We start from the raw sequence: 20,198 nt of genomic DNA on the forward strand, positions 1-20,198 counted from the left end.
TAGTAGAAGATAAATGATTTCTTCGATTTATTAGGATATATTTAAGAATTAAAATTTAAGACAATGGAAGCTTATTTAAAGATTTTATTTTGCACTTCAGTATTAAGGTTCCAACTCAAAGCACTAAAGTACTGAATAGTTTCACAACTATGATAATACAGAGCAATAGACTACTTTTTTCAACGTATTGTAGTGTGTCTACCACTACAAAAATACAATGGCAATTCAATAGTATTTCAGATATTTAAACCCAATTCTATGTTGGGGTACCTTTACATACTTGAAGGCTGACATTGTCGGTAACTCCTTTCCCCACATTGGTGACCTTCGGACTTGATTTGAACATGCCTACCTTGACAGTAACGGCCACTTCGATCTGAACACGCCTTCTTCGATGGATGGTTCACATTGAACAGTTGGACTTGTTAGTCTCCATTGCTACTCAGTCTCGATCGCACACAACGTATAAACTCGACTGCTAAAGGACAGGAGCGACCACTACCGTGAACTTAATACAGCTTTCATGATCAGCTCAAAAGTACTGTGATCTTAATACAGCTCTCCCGGCTTTTCACAAAACAACAATAAATCAACTAGTGGTATCCATTCATTGAATTCTATCACAGTTATGATTCTGGTTGGGGTAGTACTTCAGTGTGTCTATCACTATAAAAATACAATTCACTAATATATAAGACATGTTAACTCGATTCTACGTTGGGGTACCTTTTCGTAGATGAAGGTTGACATTGTCGAAAACTCCTCTCCACACAGTATGTTTTAAAACAATCCGATTGTTTTTCTCTTTAATTTTTAAATATATTTTTTAAATAAAGAATGTTCTGAATAAGGAACTAACTATTTTTCTTAAAGATCGAAAAATGAACGAATGTATGAAAGCAGTGCAATCTTTCGTTTTCCCATTACGAATTGAGTTTAATTTTCTTTTCTTTCTAGAATCTGAAGAAAAAGCTTACCAGTAAGTTCTCATCTGACATTCATGAATAAAAATCAGTGAAGAGTTAGTGAGTATTTTAGGTAAGTTTTAATTAAATTCAAGAGATATTTTACGTGACGATCACAAAATGGCTGCGTACTTTTCTACGTTAATAGGTAAGCTCACACTTGTAAGGTAAGGCACTTATTTATTTTACATGGTACAATACTGGAAGTAAAGTCTCATTTATTACTGAAAAGAGGTAATGCATTTTTTCTTTGAATAGAAAACAAAATAAATTTAATTCGTTCTTTTTAATTATTTTTTCTTCGTCGGTTTGCCGTCGGCTCGCAACATGCGCTCGAGGTTTTCCCGCTTTTAAATCACGCGCGACGAATTTCGATCGATCGGGTTTATCATTATTTCATCATAAGCGTATTCCGTCTCTTTTTTTTCCTTTTTAACTAATTAAAATTTTTTTCATCGAAGTTTTGAGTTTAAAATTTTTTCATTTTAGTTTCTATTTCGTATTTAGTATGTTCCAAACTTTTTCTTCAAATGCTTATGCTCCAAATTTTTTTATCCAGTATTTATGTTCCTACATCTTTCGTTCTATGTTCCTGTTGCGAAATTTTTCGTTCTTTGTTTTCCAAATTTTTTCATTCTGTATCGGTGTTCCAAATTTTTTCACCTTGTATTAGTGTTTCTAATTTGTTAACCCAGTGTTTGTGTTCCGCATATTTTTCAACCATTGTCTGTGATCTTTATTTTTTCACGATGTGTTAGTGTTCCAAATTTATTCATCCCACTATTTTATATTTCTGTATTCTATTCTATATTTTTTTACGTACTGTTTGTGTTCCAATTAATTCCTTCCAATATGTGTTTTTTAATTTTTTCTCTGAGTGCTTTATGTGATGTTTAAATGTTTTGAATGTTTTCTGTAGTATTTTCAAAGTGTTATTCGATTGATAAATTTTTTGTTCAAGTACATTCAATAAATTTTTTTTTTGAGAGGCACCATCTTTATGTATTTTTACGTGCTCAATTCTATTTCATATTTTCTTTATGTTCTTTATGTTCTAATTTTTTTCATCCAATGACATTATTTCAATTTTTTTATCCAGTGTTTGTTTTCCATTTTTTTTTCATCTAGTGCTTGTGATCCAAATTCTTTCTTCCAGTAATTGTGTTTCAAATTTTTTCATCCAGTATTTTTGAACCAGGTTTTTCCGTCCTGTGCTTGTGTTTCTAATTTTTTTCAACCTATGTTCGTGTTCCAAATTTCTTGTCTTGTGTTTCTTTCAAATTTTTTGTTTATTGTTTCTGTTCCTTTTAGTTTCGTACGCTTGTTCAATTTTATTCCATATTTTTAACTTTGTTTGGATTTTTCATATTTCCAATTTCTATTTTTGATTTTTCAGGTTTTTTTTTCTTTTTTAATGTTTTTTATCATTTCCTATTGTTTAATTGACTTATTTAGTTTTTCTTTTTAATGTAGATTCCATTTCTTTCAATATATGATCCTTTTTTTTATTTAATGTGTGTTTTATTTCCACTATATTTCAAGTTCTTTTTATATTTCCCTTTTTATTTCCAGCTTCTGTGCCCGCTTTTTTATTCCAAGTTTGTATTTCGTTTTTATTTTCATTGTATGTTTCAAATTTCCTTTTATAATATGTATTCAACTTTTCATTTTTCAATATGCGTTTAAATTTCTTTTCTTTCAATGTGTGTGTCAGATTTTTCACTCAACGTGTTTGTATTCCAAATTTTTTCATCCAATGTTTATGTTTCAAAATGTTATGTCCCTATCTTTGTATTTGAAATTTTTTCGTGCTTTGTTTGTTCTTCAATTTTTATCGTTCTGTGTTTGTGTTCCTACTTTTTTCGTCCTGTTCCAAATTATTTCGTACAGTGTTTGTGCTCCAATTTGTTTGTCCTTTGTTCCTGTTTCGAATTTTTTTAAACTGTGTTCATTTTTCAAATTTCTTTATCTAATGTTTGTGTTTATATCTTTTCATCAGGCATTATGTTTCGATTTTTTTTTTTGTTTATCCTGTATTAGAGTTTCAAATTTTTTCATCTTATTTTTGTGTTCCAAATTTTTTTCTTCAGTATTTGTGTTCCAATTCATTTCTTCCAATGTACGTGTTGTTTAAGTGTATTTTGTATTTTTTAAATGTTTTCCTGTGTCTTTTTCAGAGTGTTTTTCAAAGGTTAATATTTTCTTTCCAGTGAAGTTGATCAAATCCATCCGTTTTTTTTAAAGAAGTTTTTCGTTCCATCCATTCTTTTTTTATATAAATCGTTTTGTTTTCAGAGTTTTGTACATTTTGCTTCAGTTTTTTTTTTTTTTTTTTGTAATTATCTTTTCCAATTTTGATTTCCTCATATTTTTCCACCATTTTCAAATGCTTTCCACTCTTATTCATAGTGTTCCAGCTTTCATCTTTTTTCTAATGTACCCTCTGCTTTTCAATGAGTAAGATATATATAAAAAATTAAATCTGCGTTTTTATATCCTATGTGTTTTGTTTTCGTTTCCAATGTACATGTGTATATCTTTTTTTGGAGTTTTCTTTTCTCGATGTTTTTTTTTGACGTGTTTATCTTCCAATGGTTTTTTCAGTGCTTTTTTTCATATTTTCGAATGGATGTTTGTTTTTCGTATTGGTGCACCACTTTTGTTCCATGTCTCTTCCATTTTTTTCCAATGCGGGCTATAATTTTCTTTTTGCTTTATAAAATTTTCGTTTATGTGCATCTGATCAAGTCCATTTTTGTTCATGGCCTTATTTGGTTTTCATATTATTCGGTTTTGTTTACGGTGCGATATTATTCTTACACAGATTTAACTTTTTTTATTATTAATTTTTCAATTTGAGTATATCCATTTTTAATCTTTATTTCAAGATTTTTATTACTTTAATTATTTTATTCTTATGTTTTTCTCATTTTATGATTTGACAAATTTTTTTAATTGATTTAGAAAAAAATGTCCTGTTTTTTTTTTTAAAGGATCCAGATTTTAATATGTATTTTCTTTTTGTTTCTTTTTAGCAATTTTGTTCCTCGTTTCTTTTCGAGTGTCTGATAGATTTTTTTAATAATGTTTTTAATTATTTTCTTTGTTTTTATCAGATGTAAATTAGTGTTTCATCTTATGTATTTTTTAGCTATTTTTTTCCCATGTGTTTGTAAGTATATTGATTGCTTCCGACCATGTTCCTTGTGCTGTGTTTCCATTACTTTTAATATCGTTAACTTTCAGTTTTTCTAATTTAAACTTTTTCTATATTTTTTGAGACCTTTAATTTGTTTGATATTAATCCTGTCTCTCTAATCTAATGTAATTTAGCTTTGTAGGATATTTTCTGCTCAATAGGGTGACAAATAAGGAACAACCGGACAAAGTGGGATCTGTTTTGCTGATTGCAACTTCATGTGTAAGTAAAATTTAATCTTCTTAGAAAACTATTTCAAATCTTGTAATTAATTTCAAATTGCAATTGCTTTTATTAAATTCAACAATGCTTGTAGGATAAATTTCAGCTCAGTATTGTGACAATAGGGAACAACCAGATAAAGTGGGATCTGTTTTGCTGATTGCAACTTCATCTGTAAGTAAAATTCAATCTACTTTGTAAACTATTTCAAATCTTGCAATTATTTTCAAACACACATCTTGCTACAGTTTTTTTCCTTTGTTAACAGGCAATTTCTAGCTGTTTAAACAAAGAGTTATAAATTGTATAATATGTGATTTTAATACAAATTCTAGTACGAGGAATAATACATTATATCAAGATACATATGTACGGTGCTCAATATAAAAAATGGGCTACCCTGAATTACTTTTAGTCCAATGATCATATGTTCAAAATCTTAGTAGTTAAAGGGAGTGACCCAAAATATGTTAATAATTAAGTGCAGACGATATTTTAAGTTACGAAGTCAAACGCAGAAACGTGCTTTCTCAAAATACGCGAAGCTTTTTTCCTCCGAGGAATTCGGATTTCTGACCGCCAAAATCTAAGAGGAATAATTTTGGGAAAAAACATAATTTTATTTTATAAACTCCCTAGCTTTTTAATTTTGAACCCAATCCAGAAGACAAGGGAGCTTCTGGATCAAGTATTGGAAGAAATTTGCCTTCGTGGAGGATTTTTTGATAGAACTAACCCGCATTTGCATTACATGGCGAGGAAAACCATGAGAAACCTCCCACGGTAAGCCTGACGGCAAAGGCTCCCGTGATCCGTCTACCACAGAGGATATTTTACGTCAGCACTGTAGTCAGCTCAAGCCTAATGCGGAATTTGTATCGACCAGCCATTGCTGGGAGTCAAACCCGGTTCCACTCATTGGAAGGCGAGAAATATGGTCCCAATGGTTTGATCACGAAAGCGGTATTATTTAATAATAGTCGAAATAATTTCGATTTGTAAGGTATAAAACTTTTTACATCTTTTTAAAGAATGTAATTTTACAAAGCAAAATATGACATTTAAGTGAAATTGGTCAACTAGTTCTTGAGAAATTGAATTTTAAAACAGTAGTATTTTTGAAGCTCGATTTTCCAGGAACTATTCTACTACTTCTTTTAGATTTTTCCTTTTGATATGTGAAATTGCATTCTTTGTAATGATGTAAAAAAATTATACCTTACAATTTAAAATTATTTGACTATTAATAACCAAAATAAAAAATAATAAATATTTGCTAAAATTGATTTTTTTGTATCTTTAGACAAAAGAATTTTATTATTGTGTGAAATTTTTTTTTCAATTTACTTAAAAATTTCTCTAGACACTGCAAAATATGCTTAAAGTAAATTAATAATTGCTTCAAACTGTGTACCGTTCTCTTAGCCAAACTATCAGGACAAGTTTTTTTCCAGATTGCGGCTAATCCCTATATTTTGGGAAATAGATATCCGATTCCGTTGTTTATTCAGAAAAATTACTTTTTTTTTGTCTCTTGTCTGATTTCCTAACATAGAATATCTTCTGCACTAATTAGTTCCCCCACAAACCATTAAAATTGAGTGCGTAAAAATCCGATGATTAGATCAAACGTTATTAAGAGTGGCGCTCTTTTTCTTTGGTCACTGTACCTGCGCTCCCAAAAATAAGCGAATTCTATTACGACAAAAAGTTAAAACTAGTTTTAAGCCATTTATGATCTAGAACTTAACCTCCTTTCCCCTTTTAACTGGTTGAATCATCCGGACTGAGCCATGGTGGCTCAGGGGATAAAACGCTCGCTTCCAATGAAGTGACTCTGGTTCGGTCCCAGTGATAACTGGTCGATTCGAATTCTGCTCAGCCGGCACGCACAAACCTCAGGGCTGAGGGAAAATATCTTCAGTGGTAGATGGATCATAGGTTAGAGTTTCCTGCTGTCAAGCAAACCGTGGAAGTTTTTCACGGTTCTCCTTTCCATGTAACGCAAATGTGTATTAATTGCATCAAAAAGTCCTCCACGAAGGCAAATTTTCTCAAAATACTTGATCCAGGAGTCTCCTGGTCTTCTGGGTTGGGTTCAAAATTAAAAGGCTACGGTGTTGAACATTAGTAGCCGTAGACGCTAAATTAGGTTGGCTGCTTAATGAAGGTTATAAAATCATTCGGACTCGCCATAGACCTGAAAAAGCACCCTGGGCCCCAGCCAAAGCCTTCCTTAAAAGTGGGGCCGTTTGACTCCCTGCCCTTTAGAACAACAACAACAAAAATGAAGCATTTTAAATATTCAGTATAATTTTAAAACGTATTTTGTCATAATTCATTTTATTTTTGACATTATGAATATAATATTTAAAATATTATTATTTAAAAAATAAAATACTTATTTAGAATTTTATTTAATAACTAAGTTGGAGGCTACGTTGTGTGTGCTATTTGAATAAATATAGGGAATTTCACCTTTAGCCTAATGCACGTGCATGAAATTCTGAGTTAAAAATCGTTTGAGTCTACAAACCGGGGCCTCACATACAAAAGTTTGAAACCAAATTTAGTAAATATCCGTAGAAATCAAAACAATAAACTAACATTTCGTAGTTCTTCCTCCTTTTCTTACGATTCAAAACTTTCCTCACTTGTTCCTTTTTGGTCAATGCCAAGGTTGTTAACGCCTTTTCAAAAAAAATAATGAAACTGCGGAGTTGTCACTGTGAATCTTGAAATTATGGTCCCCCTAGATTAATACATTATCTGATCAGATCAAATTCCAAAACAATTCGAACTTGCAATGTTTTATTAATATTATTGAATTTTCTCGCACAAAGTGTGCACTTACTTTGAAGATAAAATGCATGGAATATGTTGGGGGCTCCACAGATTTCCTGGACCTATTGTCATGAATTATGACACCTGTACAGATAAAAATTATATTTTAGTTGAAAACAGTTTTCATTTAAGACTTCAGACAATGTCGGTTTAAACTCATAACAATGTATGTCTTACTGTGAATGACAGAGATTGGTGGACTTAAACTGGTGAATGTTGACAATCACCTAGTCTATCTTGTTAAATGATACTACCCGGCCTACATTTCTCCGCTTTATATCCTACATCAATGTTTTATTTTAAGTTTCAATGTTTACCCTATACTGAAGTTTTCTTAAGGTTCGATATATATTTTACCAGTACTCCGAACACTGATGTTTCTCCTAATCTATCTTCAGAAGAGATCTTAAAATATTGTATAAATATGATAATATCAAAGAATAAATATAAAATAGGATGTAATTAATATTTCGGCCATTCACCAATGTGACTAAGTGATAGTTGGCATTCACCGGTGAAAGTTGACATTCTCATCATTTCAATGGTAAAAACTTGATTTCGACGATTTTTCATTCATGGTAACAACTACATTTCGAAAATAGTCTGTAAAAAAAGCAGTTGCAGTTAACTACATTTCATTTTTATTTTATAACCGTCGTTGAACAGCCAACCTGATTTTTGGGTTTACGACTACTAACGTTCAACTGCGTAACCTAGCAATTTTTTAATCCAATCCAGAAGACAAGGGAGCTCCTGTATCAAGTATTGGGCGAAATTTGCCCTCGTGGAGGATGTTTTGATGGAACTAACCCGCATTTGCATTACATGGAGAGGAAGACCACGAGAACCTTCCACGGTTAGCCTTTCGGCAGGGGATCCGTCTACCACTAAAGTAGGTTGACATTCACCATTGAAAGAGGACATTTTCTTCATTTCGGTGACTAACAGTAATATAGGCATTTCAAAATTTCTTGCTGATTCAGAATATCATTGGTTTTATTGAGCAATTAATTTTTTAAAAAAATATCTTTCACTCATCAGTTTCTAAATGTTAAAATGCGTCACTCAGTGGAAAATTTATGACATACATTTCTGTTTCATTTGTTGCCTAACAATATAGGCAAACATTTTGTTTACCTGTAAAGTTGGCATATTGATTGAGTAAAAATGCGTTAAGAAATGCTTTGGTTTACAATAGTTTAGGTACTTCAAACAGTTTTAAATGTCACTTAAAGTTGGGAAGAAATAAAAAATAATTTTAAAATCAAAATAAACTAGTTATTGGTACTAATTAAATTCAGGACTAAAAAATTTCATATTTTAATTTTCTTACAATAAATTCTAAAATAAACAATGTTGACTAATAAGTAAGTACTTTAAATTTAAATATAAAATATTTAGCTCCCTAAGGAATCTATTATATATAATTCTCTTACGTGGCTCCCAAATTTTGGCTGTATTTCTTTTCCGCCGGTGGCAACGTTTGCTTTGTTTTGAAATCACCAAAGCATTCTGCCTTTCAATGATGTGTTTCTGATCTAATATATATAATTCTCTTACGTGGCTCCCAAATTTTGGCTGAAGTACTTTGTACAACTAAATAAGATTTTTTTCACAACAGTTAAATATTTACTTTATTTTCTTCATTCATAGATAAAACAGTCGGCAAAGAATTCTGTTAGGTTAAAAAACATTTCGCTAAAAAAATAACGAATTCTAAAAGAAATAAAAATAAACTACTTAGAAAATAAAAATGCTGTTGCCTACCATAGAATTTTTTGAAAGTTAACTTAGCAACATAAATCAAAATGACATAGAAGCGCAATTAGATCAAAACTATGATACCTGAGCGCTTGACGTAACAAATCCTTCAATTCTATAAGTGTTGTATCGCCCAATACCCAAATTAACAACTATGTTCTTAAAGAAATTCTATAAAAAGTTTTAAACAAACAACCTACTTCTACAACTGCTTCTTGAAGAACTTGGCTCATTGATTAAAAATATTGTTTTAATTTTACAGTACTAACTTTACTTCTACTTTCATTATTGCTATGACCCTCTTTCATTAGATTTTACAACTTCATTCTAAATTTGAGGACTTTAAGTTGTTTTGTGGTTGAATACTGGCATTTAGAAATGTGTACATAAAAAAAATAATATTTAGAGGTTAAGAGTTGCCTCAGAAAAATTTGAATTGTTGACATTGAACTTAACAATGGAAACAATCGTTTTTGTGAAAAATTGAATTGTATTGTTGACATCAAAACTAAAAATATTGTGTTTCAACTTAACAATACTACCTTAATTTATAATTTAGAATTGCCTCGGAGAAATTTGAATTGTTAGTAATGATTTAAACAAAAAGTTTTATTTTAACTGTCAAATACTATATTATAATTTCAACTTTTTTTATGACTATACTAATTTTCTTACTCTTTTCTTTCTTTTATATACGTTTTATTTTTTTGTGATAAAATAAAAAACTTATAGTTGTTCTGCTTCTGAACACTGATGAAAACACAAAATGATGGGCTTCATCAACAATCAAAAATATATACATTTATTTTACAAATTCCATATTATTAAGGTGGCGCCCTTCAGAGAATTTAAAATACAAAATTATCTTCATCAAAGCCGATGCTTTACATCCGGCGTTCAGTGGCAGACTACTATTTCATATTGTTTTACAACACATGGCTTTAGCCCTCTGGTGGGAAAGACTTTAAAACAAAACTTACAACAGTTACTTTTCTCAACAGCTGAAATTTAGAATAGTGTGATTAGGAAAAATATGTGAACTGTTTGCAATTTCAAATTAATATTGAAATGTACAGGTTTAGACTTTTCTACAGTGAAAAGTTTTCGGAACTTCAGTATTCAAAAAAGTATACAAAAACTAGACGTTAAGAACGTATCCAATGAGCGAGCAAAGCGAGCATTGAATTGCGAAGCAATCCGAAATGAACTGTGAAAGCAGTTCTGGGGGTTGGTGAGCGCCAGCGAGCAGGGGGCGAAGCCTCCTAGTGTTTAATATTTCTTATAAAATTTGAAATCGAGTTATGAAGCGGAAGTAGTAAGGCAGTATTAACTAACTGTGAGAGGTTTCCCACTTTATGCAACGCAAATACGGACTAGTTCCATCAAAAAGTCCTCCACGAAATCAAGTTTTTCCCAATACATTATCTGGGACTTCCCTTGTCTTCTGGATTGGGTTCAAAATTACAAGGCTAAGGAGTTGAACATTAGTAGTCGTAAGCCCAAAAATTGGGACAGTTATTAAAAAAAAAGAAAGTGTAGTATTAAATTATTGTTTAATACTGTAATTTTATACTTTAATTTGTTTATATTTGTTATTTTTTTACTGTTAATTTAATACTGTTTGTTTGTCTTGAGATTTTTGGTATGTTTAATTTTGTCTGATTAATAATGTTATTTTGTTTACATTTGTTATTTTTTTACTGTTAATTTGTCTGTCTTGAGATTTTCTAAAATTTATTTTAATTTTGTCTGCAAAATTCGCAGTGGATGCAGCTTAAAATTTCTTTTAACCTTAATCATGCAATTATGTAAATATTTTTCACAACCTAAAAGTGGACAAAAGTATAGTATTAAATTACTTTAAGAAAATGCTGCTCACAGTTAATTAGCTTAGGTTCACGTATTGATGTAATTTTGTCAGAAAAATGCATTGACCTTCTAGAATATTGGCTGTAAAATGTCTCCCTTTTATAATTTAATGTAGTTTTGGAAGAAAAATTTTATATTAGTTAGAATGATTATTGATAATTATTTAGGTTTTATTTATAACTGATTAACAAAAAATTGGAGTGGAAGGTTTTGTTTCTGATTTTCCTTCAATTATACTTTCAATGTAAGTATTTTAAGTTTGAAAAGAAATCATGTCAATCATCTTCAGGTTGGCAAATTTATTGTTTATAAGTTTTTATTTAATTTGTTTTATTGAATTAAAAGATATAAAATATTTTAATAGTTATACCATGCAGAGTAATATAAGAAAAATACATTAAAGTTCTATTTCAGTTTGTTTTATAAGTTCGTTTTTGCACTTTATTAAAGGTTCTGAATTCTTATTTTCTGCAGTAAACAATATTTTTCTTTCTTATTTTTTAAATTTGTGGAACACTAATTGAAAGATATTGTTGCAAATTTTTTTAAAATTTTCTAGTCACAAATTTTTAAGGTTTTATTGCAATGTTTTAGTCTAAATTATGCAATACATATGACAAATTAAAACTTGAATTAAAATTGCTTTTTGGATTATGTTTTAAAACTCCTTTACCAAAATTTTATTAGCTACGCGTTATAAAATTTTTTCACCCTACAAAGCGGTAGGATGTGTAATTATTGAATAATAAAAAATTCAAGTGCGTTACTCTTTGAAATCGATTTATTGTTCTGAGAACTTCTTTTTAAAGATTATTCCTCTTTAGTTAAAAAAAAATTCAAGAAGCTCAAAAATTATAATTTTAGGTAATATTAGTTCACTATAATATTCCTTGTATTTTGTTTTTCTTGTAACAAAGCTTAACTTTCCCTTTTTTTTAATAAACTCATCTGTTACTTGAACTCTTAAAATAGTTTTAGCATTTATTATTATTATTATTATTATTATTAGCAAGTGGGAAAGTTATATTATTGTTAAATGGAGTTTGACTAAAACATTTTAATGTGTTAACTGTTCCAAATAAAAAACAACTAATTTCATTTTTTTTTCTAATCTTGGATCAACTATTTTAAGTAAATTATAATCTCTTAACTTTCTAAGTGTAATTTATTTTGAGTTAATTTGGAAACTTTTCATTTTTTTGGGAAATAATGTTTGTAGTAGTTTTTAGTTTAAAAAAAAGTAATTTTGATTTATTTTAGTAATTGTTAAATGTGATTCATTTTTTAAAGGACAGCTTGATGAATTTCTTACCATTTTGAAACTTATTAATTTTCAGGGAATAATTCAAACGTGCCAACTGCATGGAATGATACTCATGAAAAGCTTCTTACCTGTGAGTCATAAAATTATTGTGAATTCAGAAGATAATTTAAAACAAGTTGACGTAATGAAAGGTAATTTTTATTTTAGCAAAATTTTTTAACTTGAAATTTTTTATTTTTATTCTTTAAAAATTTTGGAAGATTGATTATTTTTCTTGACTGATATTTTTATTTATTTACTGTTTTAATACTTATAAGTAACGAACTTTTTTTTAAAAAAATAAATGTGTAATATCTTATTTTCATAGTTCGTACCTGTATCAAGTTATAAATAACAATAATTACTTCCTTAACATTAACATTTGTTTTAGACTAATTTAAGTTGAGAAGTAAGTTAGTAATGGCAGTATAAATCAAATTCTAAGCAATTTAAGCAATAGTTCAAGATCAAGTGCTAATTTAGGAAGTTTTTACCTTATTGAAATTGATAATTTGCTAAGAATGAATTGTAAAACGTAAAATTATCAAGGTACTCAGTTTATTAACATGTTAAGTTATCATAGTTTGGTAAATGAAAGAAATAAAAATTCATATTCAAATTTATTGTTTCTTTTTTTTTAGTTTGGGCAGGAAAAAAAATTTCTTCCTAATCTGGCTGCAGGAAGACCATTAGTAAAATCTAGATCTGAGCTGATGGTATTTTTTGTTTTATGCATATTTTTATATTAGATTCTTTATTAAATAAATATTTATGTAATATTTAAAAAAAGAAACATTAATTAATGCGTGATTTTTTATGCAAAACTACTTATTAATTACAGTGCATCAAGTTCAAAAAGGGCATATGCAAAAAGTAAAATTAACATTAAAGAACCAAACATTCGACTGCTTTCTATTGGGATCAGATTTAAGAGATGTCCTCCTTGAGTGTTAAGATAGAAAGATTATTTAAAGACGTTTTTGTGACTGATTTTTTTTGTTTAAATATCATCTATACAAATTTCTTAGAATAATTTAGATCGTTAATAATGTTAATAATTCTAAAGTCATTAACATTATATGTTAGTACTGAAAATCCAATCATAAGGTCAAACATTTTTCAGCTGTTACTTTCTTTCTTGGGCCCAATAAAACTTTTAGCACTGTAACTTTTGTTTTAGATTTGTTATATTTGTATACAGTGAATAAATAAGATTTTGAAAATAGAAAAGTATTTAGTAAAAATCTTCAAATTAATCGTTTTCTAGTTTTTGAATAATTTGTTTTATTTGTTTATAACAGTCATAATAAAGTAAGAAAAAGTAATAGTAAAATAAGAATCTATTTCAGTTTGTTTGATAAATTTTTGTTTTTGCATTTTATTAAAACTTTAAATTCTTATTATCTGCAGTAAACTATATTTTTCAGTCTTATCTTTTAGATTTGTAAAAAACGCACTTTTATTGATAGATATTTTTACTAAATTATCTGTTGACAAATTTGTAAGGTGTTATTGCACTGCTTCAGTCTATATCATGCAATATATATGACAGATTAAAACTTTAATCGAAATCGCTTTCTGAATTATGGATTAAAATTCATTTACAAAACTTTTATTAGAAAGACCTTGTAAAAAAGTTTTACCCAACAAAACTGTAGGATGTGTAATTATTGAATAATAAAAAATTGAAGTACGTAAACTATTTGAAAATGATTTATTGTTCTTTGAACTTCTTTTTAAAGATTATTCCACTTTAGTTGAAAACAAATTCAGAAAACTCTAAAATTATAATACAAGTAATATTAGTTCACTATAGTATTCCTAGCATTTTATTTTTCTAATAACTTAAATTTCCTTTTTTTTAAATACACTCATGAACTCTTAAAACAGTTTTGGCATTTATAAGTCTTTTTAGCAAAGAGAAAAGTTATTTTATAGTTAAGAAAAATTAATTAGAAAATTTTAATGTTTTAACTGATCAAAATAAAATGGAACTAATTTCATGTAAAAATTAATCATTTTTCATTTAAAAATTAAAGAAGACAGAAATCAGTGGATATGAAACAATTTTAAGTATCGAAGAAAGTTTCATACTGTATCACAGAGTTATTTAAGAACATTTCTTCTTTATTTATTTAGTTTTTTTTCCTTGCACCAAAAAGATACATTTAGCTGAATTTTTCATTTATAGAACTTGAAGAATGAAGTGCTTGTTGATGTTATTGAAAAAATAGTGGTCCATATTTCTAAAGAGGTAATAAATTATTCCATAACAAAACATTGTTAGTTTAAAATTTTACAGCATGCCTTAGTTAATTTATCCATTTTATATGAAGTAGCATTAAAAAAAATTAATAGAAGATCTATGAACTTATTACTTTCTTTATTATAATGTTACCACGTTTAAAACCTTTTGATTTGTTGAATTTGATATTTTTACAATTTTACAAATTATTCCTTACCTGGACGTTTTCTGAATATCATTTCTATGCCGCTTTTCCTAAAAGTGCAATGCCATCATTTCTTAGATATTCATAAAACAATGTTGAGTTATTTCAAAATTTTTCGTTGTACTGAGGGATTGTTGAAACAAATTGAGGCTACATTCTTCTTAATTCAAAATTATTTTCTGCCCAATTTATGATTTTGTTTTCCCTTCAAGAGTACATATAAATTTCGTGGAAATAATTATTTAAATATTTTTTTTTTATTAAAAAGATTGAGAATTACCACCGTAAATAATGTCTGAAGAATATTTTAAACTGATAAGTAAATTTTTTTGTAGTTAACTGCTTTCTTTAAGAAATGCTTCAAGGTGTGCTTTGTTAGATTGGTAATTCTTTAAATTTATTTCTGTCTGAAAGGAAAACTTTCAAGAATGAAGAAAAATTTGAAGATAATTACTTAAGACTGAAGTGACTAAGAATTATCAATCTAAATAATCTCTTTGTTAATTAAGTTTGGGTGCTCTAGTTAATAAAGTTTTGTTATATTGTAAAGTTCCATACACACACATGCATATATATATATATATATATATATATATATATATATATATATATATATATATATATATATATATATATATATATATATATATATATATATATATATATATATATATATATATATATATATATATATATATATATATATATATATATATATATATATATATATATATATATATATATATATATATATATATATAGCACTATAAATAAAAATGAAAAGGAGAAAAACAAAGAAAATCAGTAAGTTTTATTTACTTCTCCTAATCTGCAAGCATATATAGAACTCATAAAATAAGTTCAAAATGTAGAGAAAACATGGAAAAATTTACAGAATAAAGAAAAAAATATTTAAAATAAATTAATAAAAGTCTGGGAGAAAAAAAGATATAATCTCTTCATCAGCTCAGACGATTATATCCGCGAAAAGGAGTGCTTTCTAATATTGTATCAATATAGTCTATGCAAATACATCAATACAATGGTGTGAGGAGCGCTAAAGAAATAGTGGATATAGTCATGTGACTATATCCGTCATTCTATACTTTATTTTTTTACCCCCGGACTTTTATTAATTTTTTTTCTAATTTTTTCTTTAAAATAATTTTCTTTTTTCAATATTCTGTAATCTTTTCCATGTTTTCTCTACATTTTGAACTTTGAGCAAAAATTACTAAATGTAAACTAATTTTTAAGAATAGCTCTTAATATGTGTACCTGCATATATACACACATATATTAAACAGCTATTTTCCAAAATTGGTTTATATTTTGTCATTTTTGCTTTACAATTATTCTTTTTAGAAAAATAATTTGAAACGCAGACAAAGTCTTAAAAAATATTGCATGATATTTTATACGAGGGAAATCATCATTGCAAGTAGCTTCTTTTGTAACTGCACCATATCAGTTGAGTTCTATAAAGTTTTCTTCGTGTAGTTCAAAATTTATTACATATGATATAAAATCCTCCTGTTTTTAAAATTATGTTCTATTTTTTATATAACCTTGTATCAACTATTTTAAGTAAAATATGATCTTTTAACTTTATAAATTTAATTTATTTTGAGTTAATTTGGAAACTTTTCATTATATTTTTTCTTTATTCTGAAATAATGTTTGTAGTAGTATTTAATTTAATAAAGTATTCTAGCTTTATTTTAATTATTATTAAATGTATTAATCGTTCTTAAGCATAACATCATATGATTTAAAAACTTATTTATTTTCAGGGAATAATTCAAAAGTGCAAACTGCATGGAATGATACTCATGAAAAGTTTCTTACCTGTGAGTCATAAAATAATTGTGAATTCAGACGTAATGAAAGGTAATTTTTTTTTTCGCAAAGTGTTTTTAACTTGTTGCTTTCTTTATTTTTAAAAATTTAGAAGATTGATTATTTTTATTGACTGATATTCTTATTTGTTTAATGTTTTATTATTTCTAAGTAAAAAACCTAAAAGAGAAGCCGTGTGTAGCATCTTATTTTCATAGTTTGTATCTGTATTAAATAATAAATAACAATAATTATTTCCTTAACTGTTTTATATTTGTTTCAGGTTAATTTAAGTGTTTTTTTATGAATGAATAGTTATTTTCCCCATGGTGTGTAGTTTTCTTAAGAAGTACTTATTTTCAATTTACGCTTTTTAAATTTTTAAAAGCCTTTAAAGAGGATTTTTTATTGGGTGTTTTTAAAAAGTGCTTAATTTTCCTTTTGAAAATGAAATTTTTTTCTTTGCCTTGTTGATTTTCATCACTTGATATGCAAAAGAGTGGTTTTCACGTTCTTTGCAACGTTTTCACTATTCGTTCAAACGCAATGCATTTTGGCGTACCGTTAGTCGTAGTATATGAGGGGGGGGGGGCTCCAGGACACTTTGCCCTTTCCTCATATACTACTATTAATTTCCTATTTTATATTAAAAAAATTTAAAATAGTCCTATATTTTGCATTTTTATATGAAATATTAAACAAAATCAGCATATTTAAAAATTCTTATTTTATATATTAATAATTTTTATTTTATTAATAATCCTGTATTTTATGACTTTAGTAATCAAAATTCTTATTTTTATAGTAATAATCCCTTATTAATAAAATTATCACAATTATTTAAAATATCGTTTTTTATTTTACATGTAATTCATAATCGTAATATTTACTTCTACCTTTAAAATAAAAAATATATTTTCCACTATTAATTTTTCTTATAGCTTTATCAGATAATTCACCATGACATTTCGAGAGATAAAAATCTTTCTCATCATTGTCTACTTCTAATCTAGCTACAATAGAGTCACCGTATTTTGTATTTATTTTTCTCAGCGATATTAAATTATATTTACCTATCTCGAGTTCATTTAATTTGTATGTTTCAGCAAATCGTTTGAGGTCATTAAATTCTTCCATTTATCTAGAAACATTTTTTGCAATATAATTTCTGTAATACATACACTTGTATAACGAACATCCAGGTCCTAAAATTTTAGTACATTTAGGTACATCAATGTCAATAGATGGTATATTCAATTCATCTAATATCTCTTTTTCTAAAATACCTCCTTTATAAGCAAATGTTCCACCCTATAGTTGATATAGGTTATTTATATAATTTTTTACGTCTTGATGATTTATCCATAAACTATTCTTATTTCTATTAAATCTTAATCCGTGTACTTCCTAAGTGCATTTACGTACAATCTTCAATTCGTGATCATTCAATTCACAATTAGGTGTAAATACGCCAATATGTTCACCGATTGGTAAATTTAAGTGAACCCATCCTATCTCTCTTACAATCTTACGATTGGGAAAAATAAATCCCTGAATGTTTAGGATGACTGTAATCTTATCCATTTATTAAGAAACATTTTTAAAAGCCAAAAGGCACAGTATCATAATTATCTAAAAGTCTACGTTTATCGTATCCAAAGGTATAACGTTTATTTGTTTTAATACTTGAAATATTTCTATCTTTTTCGATTTTAAACTGATTGATTTCTAGATCTAAACAATCTGTTTCACCTGTTATTATTTTAGTCCTATTATCAAAGTCTAATATGGTTTCACTCTGATAAGACATTTTAAATCCTTTTACTTTTCCATGTACAGATTTATCATTTAATTTATACCCATAATCTTTAGAGGCTCCAGCTATCCAAGATGTAATATATTTATCATTTCCCAATTCATAAGTCCATTCTCCTAACATGCATCCCGTTTCAATTTTATTGGTTCCGTCGTCTATATATACTAAACTATCTGTATCATAATAAAGTACTTTATCTCCTAATTTATCTAACATTTCATACAATCTAATTCTGGCAGAACTTGTTGTAAAAGCAGCTATATATACATTAGTATTGAAGTTATTTTTTTCAAATTTATCTTTCATTTTATAACTCATTTCCACACAATCGTTGTTTAAAAAATTCATACTCAAATCTTTAATAGTATCATTTAGAATAATTCTAAAAAATCTTCAATTTCCATCACATATTCAGTTTGCTTCATATTATTTCTTTGGCCAAACTTACCCCATAAAGAATTTAAACGTATTTTAGCTATGAATCTCAAACCTGTATTTTCTTCAATTTTATCTAATTTAATATTTTATTTTTCCTTAACTACTTTTCCATACTCTTCTTCATTTTTGAAATTATTTTTCCACTTATCACAAGTTTCTAATTTTATTTTTAAAAACATCTTGACATATTTTCTAAATAGTTTATTCGACTTATTTTCGAAGTGCCACACTTCATAAATATTCAATATTTTATATCCTTTTTTAACAGCTAATCTGATCTCATCGGTAGTCCAAGTTCCAATAATGCATCGATCGCAATCATCGTGTTTACATTCCGAATTTCTTATCTCATGACACATTTCGCACTTCTTCTTTTCTAAAGTTGTTTTGAAATGATTGCATTTTATTGTTTCAGAGCAAGTTCTGCATAATGAAAATATTAATTTTTCTGTTTTATAAGGTAATACTGGATGATATAATTTTCTGGGTGGAAGTACTTTACATTTGATTAATCCATACCATTTTTCATCATATTTTTTAGGATTAAATACTTTGATAGGATGACCTTTTGGATAGTTATCAAAATAATTTACAGTAGGATATAAAGAACATACGTCAATATATCTGCCTTTTTCATTACTTTTCATTTCATATTTTAATTTGGTAGGTTCACATCTTCCACCATAAAAAGCATCTCTAGGATTTAAAGGTTCTATAAAATCTCTCTTCCATTCCTTTTTCATGTATTGTTTCATATCCTTATTATTATCAAAATCACACTCCCAGATATTTGCCAATTCATAACCTGCTTCAATTATATTTTTATTGATCTTCTTAGTTCGTTTATATAAATCTTCCATAAGCATTTGATTGACAGTGTTTACTTGTGTTCTAGTGAAACATTTGTTACATCCATGCCAGAAACATCCATTAAATTGAAATACTGTATTTTTATAAAATCCATCTACCTTGTAATATTTTTCACCTAATTGCAATTTTTTCTCTCCTCCATTCAAAGCATGACGTACATTAATATTTTCCTTTTTTGATATGTAATCTAACCAAGCTATTGATTTTTTACTGTACTGATCTTTTTGAATGACATTTTCATCAATAGCTATTGTGTTTTCTTTCAAGAATTTATCTCTGTAAATGGCCATACATAGACCAGCTAAAGTTACATATTTAAACGGATCTACATTCACAGTTTCTAAGAATAATCTTCTCAATTCTAAACAACCTTTTCTTAAAATATCTACATCAGATCTGCAGTATTTTATAAATTCCTTTTGGAAATCAAAGGTTTCATGTTTAGTGGAATCATACCATTTATCAAATTTTTTCCTGTCTTCATCAACCATATAATTATATCCATAGTAATATTTATCTGGATATTTACCAATATAATTTTGATTCTTTTGTTTGTTGAATAAATGAGGAAGATAACCCTTGGCCAGTCCATTTAAATTGAATGTTTTTGGAAATTTCTTGA

At 27.6% G+C, this 20,198-nt stretch overlaps 1 long non-coding RNA gene across 1 annotated transcript in view; it reads left to right on the forward strand.

Moving 5' to 3' along the window:
- Nucleotides 1-777: 777 nt before the first annotated feature.
- The window catches only part of LOC147816887 (uncharacterized), a 33,624-nt gene continuing 14,203 nt past the window's right edge, over nucleotides 778-20,198 (forward strand). The window contains exons 1-3 of the long non-coding RNA XR_015429423.1: nucleotides 778-4,386; nucleotides 4,481-4,560; nucleotides 16,407-16,503. This is a non-coding gene — a long non-coding RNA (uncharacterized LOC147816887). The remainder of the gene's footprint in view (nucleotides 4,387-4,480; nucleotides 4,561-16,406; nucleotides 16,504-20,198) is intronic.

Source organism: Parasteatoda tepidariorum, chromosome 1, assembly GCF_982258835.1.
Source record: "Parasteatoda tepidariorum strain Cologne lab strain chromosome 1, Ptep-v5.0, whole genome shotgun sequence".
Lineage (NCBI taxonomy): Eukaryota > Metazoa > Arthropoda > Arachnida > Araneae > Theridiidae > Parasteatoda > Parasteatoda tepidariorum.